Source organism: Molossus molossus, unplaced genomic scaffold (genome assembly GCF_014108415.1).
Source record: "Molossus molossus isolate mMolMol1 unplaced genomic scaffold, mMolMol1.p scaffold_m16_p_3, whole genome shotgun sequence".
NCBI classification, from domain to species: Eukaryota; Metazoa; Chordata; class Mammalia; order Chiroptera; family Molossidae; genus Molossus; species Molossus molossus.
Window position 1 is genome coordinate 67,444,404 of NW_023425366.1, and position 16,925 is coordinate 67,461,328.

Sequence of the window (16,925 nt, forward strand, 5' to 3'; positions counted from 1 at the left end):
TTTATTAACTCTATGAAAAGAAAGATTCCAAGCCAGCATCAAATTATCATTTGGTTTTATCACTTGGCTTTAAAGACTGAAAATACTGGCTTTTGAACAATTTCCCTAAGTAATTGGGGCCATGCAAAGGTTGAACAATAGGAGTTAAAAGGTTCATATTAATGCAGATGGAGGCTGAACATGGTCCAGATTCCAGCAGAATTGGCCTCTCCGAGTCACATCCACTTTGGGTAGAAGTTTCACTGGGGGGCAGGGAATGGCAAAACCAATCTGTAGGACACTAGAAAGCAGGACCTGATGATGATATTAGAGTCCCCATGAGTCAAAAATATTGACATTCATTCTCCCCCACACCACCATACATAATTCAAAATAAACACAACTCAAATCCACTGTATAAAGGTAAAAAATTCTCCCATGGTAACTACCTGGTTAATCAAAATATTTTTAATTTTTCCTTTCTCTCTGAATTGCTGCTGCTGTTAGAACATGCTCAGTTTGCCTGTTAGCCGCCTTAGCAAACCCAGCGAGGTGGGGGAGGGCAGCTACAGAGGTGAACATGTGAGAGAATGCAGGTCCAAGGCCATAGAGGGCGCTAGCTAGAGGAGCAACCTGTACGGCCACGCAAGAGGGGTGAAGAGGCAGGCCCAGCAGGAGTTCGAGAGTGGGTGGTTTCAGATGTATAAAACAACTCTTGTAGGTCCCGAGCACTGAGCACTTAGTTGATTATTTGCACACATTCATTTTCTGGCTGGGAGGCTGGAAGCAAACAAACAGCTCATTAGGAAAGGAACCAAAGAGCTAAATAGAATGGAGGAAGTAGGCAGCGGACTCAGACAGATGAACATGGCTCACAGTCCTTCATGGGAGATCAGAGGCCAAGTCAAACCAGCGTGTGTATCCCTCAAGGTCAGCCATCTCAGGCTTTGTCAGTCCAGGAAGGGAAAGGAGTTTCAAAGGGCCTTTTGTGGAACACACGCAGCTCTGGCCCCTGAGATTCAATTCCGGATCTGGAAGCTTGTGTAGCAACCGCTTGTAAGCACAATGCCTAGAAACTAGCCAGGGCCCTCTACCCTCTTTCTGTCCTTCTTGCCCTCTTTTTTTATGAGCACTAAGGTTTCCTTATAGTTGGGAAAGAGATCATTTAAAAACAGACAAAACAAAAATAACCAAAAGCTGAAGTTACTTATTTTTTAATAAAATCAGAATGTTACATGATTATGTTTTGTTAGACATTACTATTCAGGAAACTGTATAGGAAATATATTTAAAAGACATTATTATAAGTGTTATAGATCACATATCTTTAAAACCACTAGCTGCCTAGTAGGACATATACATATATACATACATACTCTGAGTAGGTCAACAATAACTTTGCTAAAAACTGGAAATAAAATTTAAAGTAGATTCTCAATTGTTTTTGACCTCCAGTTTCTTTTGCTGGATTCAATCTTCTGTGTATATTATCATTTCTTTCTTTTTCTTAGACTGGCTAATAATGCTTCTCTATTCTTTTCTTTCTCCAGTGAGCATTATAAACATTATGAATTGTCTCTCTCAGAAAATGCAGAAATTGTGCCTATGTTTACTATTTGGCTCCTGAATCTCATTTAGTTTTTAATCAGCACATAGTTCTTGTTCACTTGTTTGTTTTGTTTGTTAGTTTTTCTCAAGCAGCACCCACAGGAGCTCTGGGATCTTCAGGTTTGTTGTGAGAAGAAGCCCATTCCCGAGGTCAGGAAGGCTACCCCTTATTCTGGCTGGTGACCCACTTTCTAGTCTTGGGCCTATGGCCGGTCCTTTAGGTTCTCTGGAATAGCTTTCTTGACTGCTTACAGAGTTGTTTGGGACATCGAACAAAATAATGATGATGAAAGCATTGCTCAAATTTAAGTGATATGTTATTAATAGTAAAACTTCCATTTTATTCTAAGACAAAGGAACATGGTACTTATTACTCTGGTATTTCTGTTATTCCTATCACTCATTTTAAATTTCCACCTTCTATTTCTGTCCATGGTTCTCTTCAAATTTCATAAGTTTAAAATAATGTCATTACTGAGTCATGACTCTGAGTCAGTCATTGAGAATATGAATCAGCCGAAATTAAGGGAAGAATCATCTCAAGTCCAGTAGGACCTGACTCTATGGAATCAACTTCTGTTGAAGACAAAGAACCTTCTTTCTTTGTAAAGCTGTAAATGAAACCCCCAGTCCAAGTAAAAAGCTAGAAATTTTAGGGCGAAGAACCAGGGAACTCAGTAGACAATGAATGGAGAGTCAGAAGAATTTACAAATAGCTGCACTGGGCCATTTTAAACCTGCAGGCCCAGTAACCAATAATCATCCTTGAAGACAAGAATATCATAGTCTCAGCAAGCTGACTAAAGGAGGCCAACCAGTGAATCAAGCCTGTAGTTGTGCAATGGCTTGCCTTGCAGTTCTGCGAGCTTGCTGACAGCGGTTTCTCTTCCTCCACCCTTTTGTTGAAGTTTCTCGACCCAGTAGGGTTGAACACCTGTTAGAAACAGATGCTTAAATCATATTCCTTAAGCATTTGTCATTATCATCTGCCATGTTTCTATTGTGATTGATGTATTTATACACAATCAAATTAAGTTCACCTGTGACACACTAGTGCAGAGTCTCAATTTTTTATTTTAAGCCACAGCCCCACTGGAATTCTTGTAGAGCCTAAAGACTGTTTCTCAGAATGATGTTCTTAAAGGTACAAAACAAAATATATAGGATACTAAGAGAATACATTATATTGAATAATAGATATCAAACACATTTTTAAAAATGTGTAATATAGTAATATAGATGCTTGTTTTTTAATACATTAAATAAGATCTACTGGTGGGTTTAGTATGTATTATACTGTTAAAGTATTGATGAATGTTAATGATATTTCAGAGTATTGGCAACAACTATTGGTGACAAAGCCACAGGTAACTATTGTTCGTTACCTATTTTTGTAATTGAAAGAAAGGCTAAATATTAGTGACAAGTTAGTAAAAATAAACAAGAGAGTCTTTCCACATCCAAATTTGGAATTATATCAGGGAACTTCCTGGGTGTCTGTGGAACCCTGGGTAAGCACCCCTGCCACACAGACTAAGAAGAATAGCATTACTTGTATTTTTCAGTGTATCTACTTACAAAACCCAACTTTCACAGCTCATCCAAATGGCATACTTTTGCTTAATGACAAGAAGTGAAGGTAAAATTTATTTGAGAACTAGTCAATGTATATTTATTTGGTGACCAGATATCCTTACAACAGGTAGTCTAAGTTTAGAGTACTTGTAAATTTTAAAGTCCTCTTGACTAATTGAGGGCTTCCAGGACACCTTAGGGAAGCCAAGAAGGCTCGTACAAAGGTGGACTAACAGCAAAAAGACAAAAAGGTGAGCTAAGGTCCACATTAAGATATGAAATGAAAATGGGAGCAGGAAGAGACAAGAAATGTTTGGGCTCAAGCGTCGAAAGGAGCCCAGGCTGGGCAGAATTTCTATACAACTTCGTCCCCGGCCCCACGCCTGGAACAGCCACAGAATGTGGGCCAAACAAGGCGGGTTTTTTTGTTTGTTTTTGTTTTGTTTTTTACCAATTTCACAGTGAACACATTTGCAATCCCTTCCCCAGCATGAACTAAGATACCATATGAGTAGAACTAAAAACAAAACCTACTATTTTTTGGTTTGGGGGAACTGGATTTACTTTAGGGGCTAAAAGGAGGCACAGAATGTGCTGATGTACACAACTAAGCAATATCTGTATAAAATGTGTGCTCAAGAAAGCAAGGGGATTTACTAGATCTTCAGAAATACTAAGTTTTAACCTTTCAGTGACATAGTTTTTAATTTAGACATTTTTAATTTTTATTAGTTATGTTTTTATTTTTTTATATTTTTTATTGAATTTCTTGGGGTGACATTGGTTAAGAAAATTATGCAAGTTTCAGATGCACAGTTCTACAAGGCATCATCTGTATATTGTATTGTGTTTACCACTCCAACTCAAGTCTCTTCCTTCACCACTGACCCCCCTTTACCTTCTCCTACCTTCCTCCACCCCCTTTCCCCTGGCAATCACCATACTGTTGATAATTTTGGCATTTTTAATGGAGATGTTGCTATACTGTTTTTCTTTTAATGTGTACAACTTCTGCAGTACGTTATATGGGCATTAGCCACATTTTATATACGTACATATTTATAAAATGTGCATTATATATATGTATGTATGTATACATGTGTATCTGTATTGTCTGCATAGTTTTGTTTTTGTATGTGCCATTGGCTAGTACCTGGTAGAGCATCACTTTTAGAAAATAAAGGGCAGCAAAGCAAAGGGAAGACTCGCTCATTTGTCCCTGAGTCACACATACAGCATTTCCAGACGAATGTCGGAGGCAGTGACACATGCTTCGATAAAGGTTGAGTACACACTGGACAAGGAAACGGCTATGAATAGAAACAGGGGGATTCAAATTATGTGGTAGTTTTAGGAAATGTGGAAATAAGATCATACACAGAGAACAACACATTTACTTTTAAAATAAGTGCTTTTCTGAAATGATCAATAACATATCATCTAGCGGGTGGACAATACTTAGGGAGACGGGGGATCTGCCAGTATCTCTGGGAAGTAAGGCCAAGTGTGGGAGACGCTGCTGCTGCTCACAGAGGTGGGGATGCTGAGGAGCAAGGAGGCAGCTTTCCAGGTTAGTCTAGTTGCCGTCTGTGTACTTGGTCCAATGCCGTGTTTCCCCAGCAGCCTGAGTGGGCTCCATGGAATTTGCAGTTTCTTTTGCTATGTGTTGACTCTGATGTTTCTGAGAAGCATTTAGTCCCCCTTTGGTCCAGCTCAGTGGTTGCTGGGTTCAGTGGGAACTCTGTAGCCATGTGAACACGGTCCTCTGCACGCGTGTGTGCTGACACCGGCCCGTGGAATCCTCCCATTTCTTCATCTCCTGTCCCAGCCGTGGTTCTATCCAGGGATGTGGCTTCACAATTTAACTATAGGAAAAATCCCACCATGAAGTTTCCCTAGAATTCTTCTTTGCAGTGTTTTAAATAGAACTGCGAAACATTTTGGGTGCCTTGTTCCCAAGGAAAATGTGTTCCTCGTTTTTCTTTATAGACACATTTCCTTCCTGCAACGTTGGAAACACAACGCGCTCTGGGGCCTGTGGGAGGATTGAGAACAACCTTGGGCTGGGGAGCCAGGCGGCACACCGCACGAGACGCTGACCTGTTTTCTTTCTTTGTGTATAATGTTGCACCTCTTTGGAAAACACTGGCAAGGTCGCGAGCCAGCCTCACGTGGACTCTAAATATTCGCAGATAAATAGTCTTAGGTCAGTAGAGAAATTGTCTAAATACAATTAAAAACCCAGTTAAAGTCTGTCGAAGGTCTTCCATTCAGCGGAGGGGCTGAGATTTTTTTCCAAAGGACAGAACATAAGATAAGGCATACATTATGACAGTTCCACTTCCCCGCACCAGCGATCACCGACAGCTTAAAGAGCACTTTCATCATGGTCTCATTGGCTATTTTTAGAGATAAGGTTTACTAGCGCAATGATATAGTTGAGTTATCCAATTATATAACAGATATAATTAACAAGGGGGTAAGAACACTCATCTTTAAACATAAAACTTTCTGTGTGTTAGTTAATACAACAGCTATGAAGTATGATAAAGAAGTAGAGTTAATTCAGAGAGAAAATAAACGTTTATGAAACACCTACTATGAGCCAGGCACTATGCAGGGATTTTGACACGCGTTCCCCACTGGATCCTTACAACAGGTTGGTAGTACTAGGTATTTTACCAAAGATAAAACTGATGGTCAGAGAGTAGTTTTATGGAGGGCACACACACAGTGATTATATGGTCTGAGAGGGAAGCCTATGTCCGTATAACTCCAAAGCCCATTGTCTGCCATCAAACCACCCTACCTCACCTTACTTAGGATGATTATTGCCTGTCATTTCTTCTTTTTCCATTCATCATTCCTTCCACTCTCCATAGCTCCTTTCATCCCCACTCAATGCATCTTATTACTATTACTTTTACATTTCTCCTCTTACCCATGTTATACCATATGTTCCTTGAAAGTAGGTCTTGAGTCTTACTCATTTTTTTTAATCCTCACCTGAGTTTATTCTTTTATTTATCTTCAGATAGAGTAGGAGGGAGAGAGGGAGAGTAAGAGAGAGAGAGAGAAATATCGATGTGAGGAGAGACACACTGATTTGTTGACCCCCCCCCCCGATCCTGACCAGGGCCAGGGATGAACCGCAACTGAGGTACATGCTCTTGAACAAAATCGAACCTACAACTCTTTGGTCTGTGGGCCGATGCTCTAATCACTGAGCCAAATCAGCCAGGGTTGAGTCTTATTCATTTTTATATCTTAAGCAGTATTTACATACTGTCCTGCATCTAACATCTCAATAAAATTTTTGAACGAAACTAATAAAGCAAATAAAGGGAGCCTATTAACTAGAGAGTTTGGGGAAAAAAAGTTCTAGCTGAAAGATGGTGGTGTAAAGTCATGTTTTCTTTACCTTCTTCCATGAAACCTACAAAATGGATAAAATCTAAAAAGGATGAAATTTTGATAAAGTCCATCTGCAATGAAACTAGGAAATAGCTCAAATCACATTATCTGTCAAATATGGTGATTCTGGGCTGACTCAAGGGAGGCTATAGAGAGCTGGGTTTCCTTTCTGAGTTCCAGTGAGGACTCTGCTCTGAAAGTAAGTGCTATAAGGGGCCTGGGGATGACCCTTTCCTTAGAGCAAGGACGGAAGGGGTGGAAGGGACACGTGAAAGGCAGAAGAACATCCCTCTGGGGGTTTGTTCTACATTGCAGAGAAGAGAGGATTGTCAAACAGATGGAAGGAGGTTACTGGGCAAGACATGTTTTATTTCCCTCAAAATAGAATTCCTATTTAGGAGGCGAGGCAGGGAGAAGGAGAAAAAGCAATGACAGCCAGTTTCACTGTGGTTGATCAGATTCAAATAAGCAGTTACAAATAAACACGAAAAATCACACACAAGACTTGAGAGCTGGGCGTCTCCACCATGATCCTTACTGACCTCTTGCTTGGGTGCTCCACCCTCTCGAGAGGTCAGAGACTACGGCAAATGTGGATGAAGCTACTGTGAGCAATCGGAACCCATCTGAAGCCCGCAGCTGTCCCGCTTCCCCCGCCTCCTCTCCACAACCACTCTCCTCTCCACGACCACTCCCGCTCCACGACCACTCCCCGCTCCACGACCACTCCCCGCTCCACGACCACTCCCCGCTCCACGACCGCTCCCGCTCCACGACCGCTCCCGCTCCACGACCACTCTCCGCTCCACGACCACTCTCCGCTCCACGACCACTCTCCGCTCCACGACCGCTCCCGCTCCACGACCACTCTCCGCTCCAAGACCGCTCCCGCTCCACGACCGCTCCCGCTCCACGACCACTCTCCGCTCCACGACCGCTCCCGCTCCACGACCACTCTCCTCTCCACGACCGCTCCCGCTCCACGACCGCTCCCGCTCCACGACCGCTCCCGCTCCACGACCACTCTCCGCTCCACGACCGCTCCCGCTCCACGACCACTCTCCTCTCCACGACCGCTCCCGCTCCACGACCACTCTCCGCTCCACGACCGCTCCCGCTCCACGACCGCTCTCCGCTCCACGACCGCTCCCGCTCCACGACCGCTCTCCGCTCCACGACCGCTCCCGCTCCACGACCGCTCCCGCTCCACGACCGCTCCCGCTCCACGACCACTCTCCGCTCCACGACCGCTCCCGCTCCACGACCGCTCCCGCTCCACGACCACTCTCCTCTCCACGACCGCTCCCGCTCCACGACCGCTCTCCGCTCCACGACCGCTCCCGCTCCACGACCGCTCCCGCTCCACGACCGCTCCCGCTCCACGACCGCTCCCGCTCCACGACCACTCTCCTCTCCACGACCGCTCCCGCTCCACGACCGCTCTCCGCTCCACGACCGCTCCCGCTCCACGACCGCTCTCCGCTCCACGACCGCTCCCGCTCCACGACCGCTCCCGCTCCACGACCGCTCCCGCTCCACGACCGCTCTCCGCTCCACGACCGCTCCCGCTCCACGACCGCTCTCCGCTCCACGACCGCTCCCGCTCCACGACCGCTCCCGCTCCACGACCGCTCCCGCTCCACGACCGCTCCCGCTCCACGACCGCTCTCCTCTCCACGACCACTCCCGCTCCACGACCGCTCTCCGCTCCACGACCGCTCTCCTCTCCACGACCACGACCGCTCCACCACCACTCTCCGCTCCACGACCACTCTCCTCTCCACGACCGCTCCCCGCTCCACGACCGCTCTCCGCTCCACGACCGCTCCCCGCTCCACGACCGCTCCCCGCTCCACGACCGCTCCCCGCTCCACGACCGCTCTCCTCTCCACGACCGCTCCCCGCTCCACGACCGCTCTCCTCTCCACGACCGCTCTCCTCTCCACGACCGCTCCCGCTCCACGACCGCTCTCCTCTCCACGACCGCTCTCCTCTCCACGACCGCTCCCGCTCCACGACCGCTCTCCGCTCCACGACCGCTCTCCTCTCCACGACCGCTCTCCGCTCCACGACCGCTCTCCGCTCCACGACCGCTCTCCTCTCCACGACCGCTCCCGCTCCACGACCGCTCCCCGCTCCACGACCGCTCCCCGCTCCACGACCGCTCCCCGCTCCACGACCGCTCCCCGCTCCCGCTCCACGACCGCTCTCCGCTCCACGACCGCTCTCCGCTCCACGACCGCTCTCCTCTCCACGACCGCTCCCGCTCCACGACCGCTCTCCTCTCCACGCCACGAGAGAACCACATTTCCTTCAGAACAGTCTGTATTTTCTCACACACACACACATATTAGTAACACCAAAAGCAAATAAAACTGAAAACAAAAACAAAGGAGGAAAGAAATCCAACAATCAAAGGCAGATAAAGAATAAAAGAAGAATAATTCCTTCAAACCAAAGAATTTCAGATGCAAATTCATCTCCACTTCCAAAGAAATTTTAAAAATACATGTTTTCATAAAATAATTTATAAATAAAATATAGGCAATCAAACCAGAATAAGCCAAAGATAAAGTAAGCCAAAAGTAATAAAATTTTTTTTGAAGATAAAACCATTCTAGATGAAAATCACTTAAGAACAGATATTGTTGAAAACATAGTCATGATGCAGAAGTTTACTAAAGAGAATAAAATAGCATTTACGGGGGGTGGGGGGGAGGACCAATATAAATAAGAATTAAGTAGGGAGGAGATGTCAACTATTAAAGCCAGCCTCTCAGCACATGGCATAATAATGTCCCCAAAGTAGAGAACAAACAAGGAGGGAAATAAAAAATATCAAAAATAAAATTAAAGGAAACTCCATGGAAATAAAGGAGACCTGCAGATCGAAAGAGATTCTAGGGGAAAGAAACCTGTTAGCAGAATAATCAACACGAGGACACACCATAAATCAAGTTACTGAACTTAAAGGATGATAGAAGAATCCCGTGGGCATGTGGGCAGAAAAAACATATTTCCTGAGAGGGAAAAGAGCAGGCTGACCTTAGATTTCTCAACAGGGAAATTCAATTAGAGAAAAATGTCGACAACAAAATCTAGTTAACTAAGAGATGAATCAAAATAAAGTCTCAAGAAAGGGAAAGGCTTAGTGTCACAGAACTGAGGTGGAGACTTGAACCTGTTTAATTATAGAAGGAAACCACATGCATAAAAAATTGCAGTTAAAGAGTAGCATGTAAATCCTAAACACAAAAAATAATATGAACATATAGTATAATAATTCAAAATTGTCAGTAAGGAAATCAGCTTTTCTCATTTCTCCTCATTCATAGCATGGAGACATAGCTACAATCAAAGTGTTCCGAATTCAAGAAATAAAATGTACTTGATAACTTATAAAAATTGATGTACAGTATTTAAAATTTTTGCATTTGTAAATGACTTTGAACATCCTCTAAACAGTCTTCATATTTGTATGGCTTCCTTGTGCTTTAAGAGGACTTGATGAATAAGGAAGGGAAGGGAAGGTAGAGACTGTCAGCAGGGGTAGTGACAAAAATGTTAAACCACTGGGTTAATAGAATGTATCTGGCCATTTTGGGTGATGGTTTCAGTTTTTCAGTATTGGGAATACTCTGAATCTCAATCAGGAGTGACTAAATTAAGAAATTACAAAGATAAACAATGAAGTACCATGCAGCGGGTAACAAGAATGAACTAAGTCAACAAGGACTAACATGGCATGGTGCTGAAGTAGTGTTGTTCAGTAAGAAATCAGGTTGCAGATGTATAGCTTGACAACCCATTTGAACGAAAGAGAAAGCTGTACATGGGTCTGTACTCTCAGTGCTGACTTTAGAGCCGGAGGGCCGTGAGAACAGGGGGCTTCTGCTTTTCATTTTATTTACTCTTAGAAATGTTTGCAAAAAGCAGAAATGACTTTTGTTTATACAACAGGTTAAGAAAAAAGACAAAGGACAAATGTTAATTTTTTTTTATGGGATGACCACTACAGCCCTGGTTAGTGAGTCAGAAAGATAATCCGGTGAAACTGATTTGCTCAGGAGTGTCCTTTAAGATTCTGTTCCCACAGCCAGGGGGAAACTCAGTCTGGCCATGTTGGGGCGCATTCCACCTTCAGGCAGAGTACAGCAGGAGGGGATGGTCGGGGGAGTGGATGGGAGCCCGTGAAGGCTGTCAGTCATCTGTGGAATGGCCTGGACTCAGGCTGGTCGCTGAACCCAGAGCAATGAGGATACCTGGCCCAGAGCATGGGTAGGGGAATGGAAATTTCACCTCCTATGAATAGGAGTTTACTTTCCTGCTCTAAAGGGAAACTAAATTTCATGGAAGCACAGTGTGAGTGGACCATGAGGAGACCTTGCTGGGTCCCCTCAATCACCAGGTAAATCTTGGGGATCAGCATCAAGTCTAAGATGGTGAGTTCCTGAGGCACAGTGGCAGGAAGTTGGGTGCAGCAGAGTGACAAGATTTGTATTCTTGTTCCTGTGCAGATGCCGTTGACCTCTCTGGGCCTGTTTCTTCTTGGTAGCTGTCCCACCTCATGCTGTAAAGGGATTAAAGGGAGATGGGTGGAGAACGTCTGTGACAATACTCGGGAAAAGCACACAGCATTGTACACTGTAAAGTGGCAGGCAAGAACGTATCCACCTCATCCCCTACTCTTGCTCCTTTTCATGCACAGCAGGGCTCTTTCTCAGCTTCTCGGACCTTCTGGCATCTCTCACCAGTCTTGTCTTGCTTTGCTACCTGCCCACCAATTACCTGGTTAGCGCCTCACCACACAGGTTTGCCTGGCTGCTGACAACAGAGAGAACCAGTTGGCCCTTTTAATAGCACAGATGTTATTTTTCTTTTCTCAGAGACACTGTCTGGCTGATAGGGCTCTATTCATGAGGCCAAGATTCCTACCTACAACCCTAGAAACCTCCGGCAGTGGAGGGAGGGCCCCCCCTGGCAGTGGAGGGAGGGCCCCCCCGCCGGCCGGGGCTGTGTGTACTGTCTCTCGTGCTGCACCCGCCTGCGGCGGGGAGACTGCGGGCTGTCCGGTCCCTGGGAAAGGCAGTCGCCGTGTCTCCTCAGTCCCAGCCTTTCCATGTGGAAGCTCACAAAATGGTTGGAGATCAACTGGCCACTAAATTGATATCCCTCTATTTTGGAAACTTTCCTCAGAACTTACTAGCAACATGAGGAGGCCACCGGATAAGAGCCCCAGTAGCAAGTTGTGTGATGAGCAGGACCCCGCGGGCCGGGCTCTCGGGAGGAGGCCGCGTCTGGGCAGCAGGCCTCCACAAACTCGGACAGGGAGAGCGGCACCGGAGGGAGCAGGTTCAACAACACAAAGCAAGACCCTAAATGGCTTTTGTTCATGAGAAGCGATTCGAATAAATGTGTTCAGTGAGTGCTGAAGGCCTTCTTCTCAAGGCCTTCCCGCCACGTTCCTTCTCTCCTCCTGGGACACTCTCCTCTCACCCAACTCCTAGTCATCGCTCAAGCATTGGAGTCTGTGCCATTTCCCCAGGGAGGCCTTGCCCCATGTCCTCACTGTCCTTCGTCCTGCGATCACGCATTCTCAGGGCGACCCTTTTATTTTGCAGCATTTACCACAATTGGAATAAAATTATGTGCAATTCACATTTGTCTTGTTCAACGATGTATTCCCATCGACTAGCACAATGCCTAGGACACACATAAATAGTTGTTGGATGAATGCACAAATGCTATGACTGAACATTCACAATGTACACAGCAAGTTTGACACAGGACTCTGACAGCTCTGGTTGAGGTCACAGACAATAGATGTCACCTACCCCCACAACAGAAAGCAAGGTGCTGGACCCCATCTGCAGGGCTTGCATTGGGGGTTGTCAAAACGCCCGGTTTTGCTCCCCTTCGCTCCTCACAGGCATAAGTGATGAAGTTTGAGAAGTTACTGATGGGGGAAATCACAGGGTTTCTATAGAGCTGGGGGTGTGCTTCCCTTACGACAGACAATGAGAGCGGCTTTACGGAGAACACTTAGTTGTGGCGAGGGTGTGGGGAAAAGGGAACTCTTGTGCCCTGCTGGTGGGAAGGTAGATTGGTGCAGTCACTATGGAAAACAGTATGGAAGTTCCTTAAAAAATTAAAAATAGGGCTACCCTATGTTCTATCAATTCCACTTCTGAATATTTATTCAAAGTGATTGAAATTAAGTCCTCAAAGAGATACTTGCACTCCCATATTTATTGCAATACTATTCACAATTGTCAAAATATTGAAACAACCTAACTGTCCACTGATGGATGTATAAAGAAAATATCACACACACACACACTGGACTAATATGCAGCCTAAAAAAAAATCCTACCATTTGCAACAACATACATGAACCTGGAGAACGTTATACTAAATAAAATGAGCCATGGAAAAACAAATATTCTATTTTCTCATGTATGAAATATAAAATAGTTAAACTCATAGAAGCAGAGTACAAGGGTGGTCAGCAGGGGCTGGAGTTTGGGGGGAGCATTGGGAAGTGATGGTTGAAGGGTCCAAGCTTCAGTTATGCAAGAGAAGTTCTAGAGATCCACTCTATAGCATAGTGCCCGTAGCCGACTTAAAATTAGTTAAGAGGGTAGATCATATGTTAGGTATTCTTATCTCACACACACACACAAACACACACACAATAATAATAATAAAAAAAGAGATGAGAGGAAACTTTGGGAGGTGATGAATATATTTATGGCCTTGTTGGTGGTGATGGTTTCATAGGTATACTCCTAGTCTCAAACTCATTGAGTTGTATACATTAAATTTGTACAGCTTTTTACCTGTCAATCATACTTCAATGAAGTGGTTTAAAAAAAAAGAAAAGCTGATGTGTGACTCCTCAAGCTTGGAGGACACAGGGGGCTGGTATCTAATTCAGACTTGAAGAAACAGCAACTCTATAGCAGGGTCAAGTGTGCATTTAGAAAGTCACTACACTCTTACGGGTAGCAGACCGAAAGTGCTTAAATTAGTTTATGGCAGGGATTGGAGGGTAGATGAGAGACCAGATAGAGCATCTCTAGTTGGCATGTTGGCCAGGGTCCTTTAGGAAAGAGCCCTAAGCAACTAGCTTCCTGCGTGAAGAGGAAGGGGGTACGATATTGGAGGGCCGGCCAAAGGAGAGGCCCTGCAACACCCTGGAAGGCTGGAGCAGCTCAGCGGGGCATTGTCCAAGGCACCCAAGATACCAAGGCATCCAGGACAGGCTCTGACAAAGTCCGGAGGAAGCCAAGGCCAGACAGAGGTGCTGTCAAATAAGATCTCTCTTGTCCCTTATCTCTCCACCCTACCTTCTGCTCCTTCAGCCCTAGGGACACTGAGTGGTGGGAGGGTGGCGAGAAGCCCTTAGCTTTCAGCCCAAAACAGGCCGAAGTGTAGAGTGGAGCAACTTTCACATTCATCCTGTTCAATGTATCCCCCACCAACCAGCATTTCAGAGTTTGGGTCTTCATTATTGAAACGAGCCCTATGCTAAAACTGACCACAGGACTTACCATCTTACAGTTGTCCTGGATGAATGTATGACCTGGCCTAGATTTTATTGCTGAGGGTAGAGAAACAACCACCAACGTGGGTTTGTGGGGACATGTGTGAGAATACAGTGTTGCTTTGTGAGTGCCCCACCCAGTCCCTCTCGTTGAATACGACCACCTCTAATCTTCACGTAACCATGGCATACAGGTATTGTTCTAGTTTATAGGAGATAGTGGAAGAAAGATTCAGGGGTTTAGACACACTGCCCTGGGTCAAGGGTTGGTAAGTCTCAGAACTGGGACTGAGCCCCAGGTGTAGGACTGCATGTGCCCTTCTGTGCCCTCTCGATTGCAAAGCATTTTCAACTTTACTTCCCAAACTTGTCACGTCTTGCTTGTAGGTCCCTGGTTCTGAGCCGGCCTCCTCACTATCTATGGGCCAAGTCATCTTTAACCAAAGACAGGAACATTGGTGAGATGTGCACTTTAACAGAAGGGAGGAGCCGTAGTAGTTCAGTCAGGCGAGGACAGTGAGGAGGAGCAGGTGGGGTGGTGGTAATTGGCTGCCACAGCAATAAAAACGTGTCAGCTGGGGCAGAGAAAGAGGCAGGGAGGGGAAGGATAGACAGGCAGGGGCTCTGCCAGCAGTCCCCAGTGTCCCTTTAGAGCTGGTGCCAGCTGCAGAATTCTGTAGCTCAAGTGGCCATGACACCCCTGGAGAACTCTTGGCACTCCTTTGGCAGAGCTGACTTAAATGAACTCTATCCTTGAGAGGAGAGGGGAAAGCTTACAGGCGCAAGGCAGAGTCATGTTCATGGCAGACTTTTCCCCCAAAATGTCTTACCTGAATGAACTGTGTCAACCCCCTCTAGTAACTAGGGGCAAGACGCACGTAAGCGTTCAGAAAACAAGCCTCTTGTATAAACACTCCCCTAGGAAGACAACTGGAAAAAAGAATTAGTAGAGACCATGCTCAAGTTTAGACAGAATGCATCAGCACTGTATAACCAAGTTACTGGTAGCCGTGCCGTTCAGGGCTGTTCAAGTGGGACTTGGAAAGATTCACAGAGAAAGCTCATTTTGTAGAGCAATTGGGAGCAGAGATTCTTAAACATTCTAGGATGTGTTTGTCTAATACAATGGCTCCATCACCATTACACCAAAATCTAAGTTAACCCAATAGAGTTTTCAGTTCTGGCTGGCTGCTTGTTTATCAGATATATTGCTAAACACTGTCCAAATAGAAATAAAAGATGGAAAAAAAATAATTATAAAATAAACCATAAAAATACATATAGAAAACTTACGAGGTGCCATGTACCGCTCTACATATATGTTGTCACAACCCCGAGATGGGCACTGTCCCATTCGTGGGTGGGAAACTGAGGCTGGAGAGCTTTATAAACTTGCCCACAGTCTGTAGCTTGGGGTGCAGACCCTGGACTCGAAGCCAGGCTTCTGATTGGCTGTGCTCCGAACTGCTCGTGAGTGGCACATCTAGTTTGGCACTTGAGCAATCCCTCTGTTCTATTCTCAGTACCTCTCTAGGAAGAGTGTGTAAGCTCCTTGGGTCCCTCTGGCTCTGCTGGGGGCTGTCATTCAAACACCTTCATCTCATCATCTGTGAAATGAAGGCCGTTGTTCTAACACTGTTGACAAGCTCCGTTAGCTCTATCATTATAGAAATTCAGAAGTCTTTTGATATATTTGCTTTGATTATCCTCTATATGTATACTGCTTGGGAGATTACAGAAGTGCTAGGCATAAAATAAATGTCAATAGAAGCAATGTTGAATTTTTAAAAAAGGTCAGGCTGAAGATGCCTTAATGAAGATAGGAAAACGGTATCTTTAGACTGCTGCCTTCTCCCATACCATTGAGAAGTGAGAAAAATAATTAGTAAATGAAATCAGAATGTTATAATAAAAATAACTTTTTAAACCATTCCATTTTATATTCCAAACCATGGTAGACTAATACAGATTCCGGTTTTCCAGAGGTGACCAGAGGGTGAATGCATGCTGGGAAGAGACGGTCCCTTCGAAGGCGTCCAGTGAGCTCACCATGGCAGAGGGATCCCCACAGCCTGGTCAGTGTGCCACTCCTAAATCATGACTTCGGGAAGAGAAAGTGGCAAGGCACAATGAATGACACCGCAAACTCTAGTAATCCAAACCCTGTGGCCACATTAATCTTAAATACGACATATATGAATAGCCTGCTTCATTCATTCCGTCAGTAAATTATTACCGAGCACCTTCTATATGCGAGGCACTAGGCCTGGAGCTGGGGACACCCTAGTGAGCAAGACTGAATCTACTCCCATGAAACTTATTTAATTAGTAATAATACAATTGGCACTTAGTTACAACTGTAATAAATGACATAAAGGAGAGGATGAAAGAGAGCATCTACCAGGGTGACCTGAACTAGCCTGAGGGCTCAGGGAGGGTTTCCTGGAGAGAAGGGGTGTTCAGAGATCTAAGGTAAGGAGGACTGGCCAAGTGAGGAAGGCCTGGAGGGGAGAGCTGGTGGTGCAGAAGGGACAGAGCACTAAGGAAGGCCCTGGGATAGGAGGAGCAGGGGTGCTGGAGGCCCTGCACGCAGGCCTGTGGGACGTGTGCAGAGTGTAGCAGGAGGTGAGCCTGGCAAGCCAGACCGGGCTGCCCGTCTGGAATTCTATAGGCCACTGGAGCCCACGGAGCGTAGAAAGGCAGCGGGCCATTCCCCTGGAAGTCCCAGCCTTGGAACTCAAACTCGGTGGCTAATTCTGTGAGCTCATCTTTAGGAGGCCCTCTCCTACATTTCATAGACACA